The sequence below is a fragment of the Acanthopagrus latus genome, chromosome 11 (genome assembly GCF_904848185.1).
Source record: "Acanthopagrus latus isolate v.2019 chromosome 11, fAcaLat1.1, whole genome shotgun sequence".
NCBI classification, from domain to species: Eukaryota; Metazoa; Chordata; class Actinopteri; order Spariformes; family Sparidae; genus Acanthopagrus; species Acanthopagrus latus.
Window position 1 is genome coordinate 578,289 of NC_051049.1, and position 5,085 is coordinate 583,373.

Consider the following 5,085-nt stretch of genomic DNA (forward strand, 5'->3'; position numbering starts at 1 on the left):
TTCAGTTTGATCTTCACTCACAAAATATTCAGTTACAACTTCAGTTCAGCAGTTCTGACGACTGAGATTAAAAAGTTAAGAATCATAAAACAATCTTCGTGTTTGTGTTTAAAGAGTTGTTCAGTAACGTGTGTTTGTTTCTTTACACGTCGTGTCCTCTGACACTCCTGGCCCCGCCCACAGAAAGAGCAGCCGACCAGAGGAAGAGAAACAAATGGGACGGAGACAGTTCGAGTCCATCTGTCCGTCCGTCCTCTCCAGCTGTTTGGACACCTGCTTCTTCTTCTGTGGTGTGTAACGAGGCGAGCATCAGTTTCAGTCGGTGTCACGCCTCCATTCAGCCTGCACACAATGACACACCTGAGCTGCACCTGAGCAACAGACACGCAGGAGCTCAAACATCTGACAGCAAGCAATGTCACAAAGAATATTACTGGTATTCAGAGAACGTCTCACTGGACGGGGAGGAGACGAACAACTTTAGTCTGAGAAGTAACTTGTAACCAAAGTAGAAAGAGTTGGTATGAAACGGAAATACTCCAGTAAAGTACAAGTACTTGATTACATAATACTGCGACTGCTCACTGAGCTCCGCCCTCCTCGCTCTCTGCTGGTCGGACCTCAGCGGGGAGAAGAGACACAAATAGAGTATAATAGACCTCCGACCACCACCAGAGCCCCCACCCATCCATCCTCCTCCACCCGACCCCCCTCACACCCCAAACCACCAGACCACCATCCCCACAGGCCCCGCCCTGCAGAGGGAGGGGCTCCGACCACAGCACGACAGCCGACCACGACCCCCCGACCCAACCAACCACTGATCTGCTCCTACAGAAACAAGAGTCTGAACATCTAAAGGAACAGTACACCATCTTAATGTAACCTCAGTCCTCCTCTGCTCCTCCTCGAGAGCGTGTTTCTTCACCAAGGCTTTTTTTGTGAGTGTATATGAGTCAAACCTTCGTCGGCTACAGGCACTTTTACGCTAGCATCAAAATCTCTATATTTAAAACAGTAAGAAGGCTCGACACAACATGAAACTCTACTCGTAACAAAAACGAACATACAGTAAATCTTAAAAGTGCCTCTTTTGTCATAATTATGCTTTTACACTGTCCTCCAGGTTTCGTCTCATTCTGAGGTCGACTCTTCTCCACTGGCAGGACGGTGGCGAGCAGAACAAGCTGCTGCTAACATGAGCTGTTCAAAAACTTTGTTTTTAGTAACTCTGTGTACTGATAAACCTGATAAACAAAAAGACAGTAAATCTTTTACACAAAGTATTTTGGCGAGAGTTTCACTATAGCAGAGTGTTTTCACAGTGTGGATCCTCCAACACGGTCTGAGCTGCAGAGCCGGCTGCACACACACACACACACACACATGCACACACACAAACACGCACACACATATGCACACAGTCTTATGAAAGCGCACATGATGAGGCGTGTCTCTGAAGAAAATGTGCAGATAGCGTGCAGCGTAAAACAGCTCATCCCAAAATATGTCCCAGAACAAACAAGAGCTGCTGCAGGAATCTGATTCCCCCCCCCACACACACACACACACACACACACACACAGCCTCAGTGACTCATGCTGGTTTCATCAGTCACTCTGGAGTGTAAAGGCAGAAAACACCCACAGCAGACTTCAGGCTTCGCCCTGCAGCCAACAGACGCAAACACAACGCCACGCCGACCCACACACACACGCAAACATGCACACACACATGCAGCCGACAGACAAAACTCTTCATCTCAGAGCCTTGACTCAGACCAGAGCTGGCCCGCCTTAAACAGCCCGGGTCCAAATGTCAGACCGGTCTGACGCCAGACGAAGACGAGAGCGAGCTTGAGCGGAGGATGACTGCGTCTCTGTGTCTGCAGGAGACACTCGGCAGCTTCGCTTCTGTCTTGATCCACACTTTCTCTCCACATGCTCAACTATCAAAGAGCTGACTTCAGGTTCCCCAGAGGATGAACCCACAGACGGTTCCTCCAGCGCCACCAGGAGGTGGACAGCTGTGGTCCGGTCACGCGTCTGCTGCTGCTAAAGAAATACAATACAACTAATAAATGCTGATTATCATTATAAACTACCATCAAAACATAAAGTCATTAAATACTTATCAAAATACTTTTACTGCAGTAAGATAGCAGAGTGCTTCTTCCACCTCTGAGTCAGAGCTGAAACCTCAGAGGATCCAAACTGGTCTCAGATCAGACCTTCATGGGAACAAACAGTAAAAACCTCCATAATTACATCCAACCACTGGACGTCGCTGTGATGTCACCGTGTGGAATCAGAAGAGACACGTGTGGTACAGTTCTGTGGAGACGTCACTGTGTTAGCACTGTGGACGACGTCCTCAGACCTTCTGTTGGCTCGCTGGGCTGGACTGGTTTAATCCTGGCTCAACAGAGAACACTTGGTGCTGATGTCAGAGTGGCGGTCAGCAGCAGAGATGGTGTTTGCTCATGGACCTAAAATGACTCAGCGCTTCATCGTGGTGCAGCCCGGAGAGCGGGAGCCTTTCACCCAGGGGCCAACTTCCTGTTTCACCCTACGCTAACTTCAGTGAGGATAAAGAATGTCACCATGCGGGTCGTCTGGACCTCTAGACTGGTTCTGGTCATGTCCCGGGGGTTTGCCACGTGTCACAGCTGCTTGTTCGTACGCTGATGGACTCGCACTGTGTCCGTCACTTCCTCCGTTACTTCTCACAATAAATCTACTTCCGGTGTGTTTTCTTCTGCTGATGAAACGAGCACGCTCTCACACACATCAGCTGATTCCACCTTTAACTGTAACAGTCTTTGAGTTCGGGTCATTTCCTGCCACAGAGATGTGAGACATTAGATCACTTCTCACAGACCACGACCAGAATCTGTTATATGTCTATTTTAGTGCAAAAACAATAAATATAACGAGAGAAAAGAATCATAAACTGGTTATCAAATAAATCCTTGGGTCGACCCTATGACCCCACAGTTTGGTGGGTCAGAACCCTCCATACTAATCCTGCTCTGCCTCTGCAGACTGTCGGCTGTCAGTGTTGTCACATGTCGGCTACATTCCTCACATTCCTCTCGGCTGCTCAGGACGCAGTGAGCGTCAACGCCCAGAGACCCGACCAGCACCGGCAGCCCTGCTCGCTCTGCTCGCTCTGCAGGCTGCAGCTCCAAACACCAGCAGAAAATCCATTTATGGAAACAAGATGTGACGGTGAATGAGGGCTGCAGTGTGTGATGTGGAGAGACAGTTCACAGCTCTGCAGACAGACAGGCAGGCAGACAGTACACTGACTCTGGGTCTGTGCAGACACAGTCCACAGTCTGAAAACTGAGCGTTGTGTAAAAGCGTCTGGTTCCTGAGTGGACCCTGGTGGTGGACTCGTCCCTCAGACGCCTGATTCACTGTCTGTAAATGCTGTGTGGGAGTCAGACTGTGTGCAGCCCGTCTGCAGCTCTGTGTGGTCCGCTCCGGTTTCTGGAGAGACAGATTAAAGTCTGCAGTTTGGGTTTACCACACGTCTGCAGTCAGAAAGCCTCATTTAGGCCGAGACAGGAGGAGTCAGCGTGGAACCAACAACCACAGCTCGTCTGATTGGCTGATGACTGATCACTTCAATACAACTGAGTATTTTTAGCAAATATGAAGAAAAACTGCTGCAGAAGACTTTTGACATTTCTGCTTTTTTCATTTTTGTCCTGATGTCAGCAGAGTGTGTGTGTGTGTGTGTGTGTGTGTGTGTGTGTGTGTGTTCGTCTCTGTGTGTGTGTTTCCCCAACAAACACTCTGAACAAAAGGTTTTCACACACTCGACAGATTGAAAGGTCTGCAGGTTGTCAGGAAACACTCTCACCTGCAGAAACAGCCAAAAAACTAAATCAACTCAAACAAACCCTCATTAACATTTTGCTGAATCAGCTGTTAGCACTTCCTGTTTGCAGTGTTCCTGTGGACGTGCAGACCCGTCACTGGATCACTGTGGTTCTGAACATGAGGAGCGTCATCACCTCCTCCCTCCCTCAGCTGAGGTGTTGTAGTCCACAGAACATTTCTGCAGCTTCGCAGTGACACAGCGCTGCAGCGTTCTGCTGGGTCGCTGAGGTTCTGCAGCAGCAGCTGATTTCATTACCCAGCTGTTGATCCACATCAAACACACCTGATGGAGTCTGAAAACAGCTGATTTGCATTTGAGATGTGTTAGCAGGTAAACAGGGGGCAACAACAAACGTTTGCCCCGGGGGGAGGGGGAGGGGGAGGGGAGGGGTCTCAGAGCTCTGAACACAGACAGGTGGAGGTCCTGTTGTCTCAGGTGAGTCACATCAGGATGTTCAGCTGCAGTCACTGAAGCTACACACAGACACACACACACTGTCAGACTCCAGCCTCTCTCTCAGAGCCGTGTGATGCGAGTCGTCCTGTCCCGACTCGTCTGCAGCAGATCAGCACGCTCATCCTTCACAGCATTTGCATGATGTTTGCATCTGATTTGCATAAGGAAAGACATTTAATTCTTGTTATTGTCTCCACAAACTCCTCACATACCTCCATTAACTGGCAGCCGGATGAAAGAGTCCCAGCAGCCTTGTCCTCATCAACCAGCGCCCACAGGAAGAGACACCTGGACCCTGCAGAGACACCAGGACGCAGCTCGGGGACAAGCTGAGCGCTTCCTGTCAGAACCCGATCAGAATCCTTCAGATGAACCTCCATCACCTCCACCCGTCCTGCTGACAGATCCTGTGACTGTGAGGTGACACAGACACACCTGAATGTTTTCTGCAGTTCACAGATGACAAGATGTAATTGTGATGATGACATCATGACATCAGAGTCAGACTGGACTCATCCTGTCATCTCTGTTTCTATACACTAGTGCCCGGATGAAGCATTAATTCCTGTAGAAAAGTGGGAGGTTAAGTAGCTTTTTCATGGATGGACAAATGAGGTTGTGTTTGAAGGTGGGACATCAGGGATATAATTGGCTTTGGCTATGACTGGTTTTTGACAATTTTATTATATTTCACCTTAAAAACTATTTACATTGCCTTGATTGGTGTCATTATTTTCA

General features: G+C 48.9%; 1 long non-coding RNA gene across 2 annotated transcripts in view; it reads right to left on the reverse strand.

The window, feature by feature from the left end:
- Positions 1 to 5,085, reverse strand: part of LOC119028786 — a 6,405-nt gene continuing 1,320 nt past the window's right edge. Inside the window, exons 2-3 of one of the 2 annotated variants that reach the window (XR_005077801.1) lie at positions 4,560 to 4,760; positions 1 to 342 (exon numbers count right to left, since the gene is read on the reverse strand). This is a non-coding gene — a long non-coding RNA (uncharacterized LOC119028786). Of the gene's footprint in view, positions 372 to 4,559; positions 4,761 to 5,085 lie in introns of both variants that reach the window. The other variant, XR_005077800.1, reaches the window with a different exon arrangement.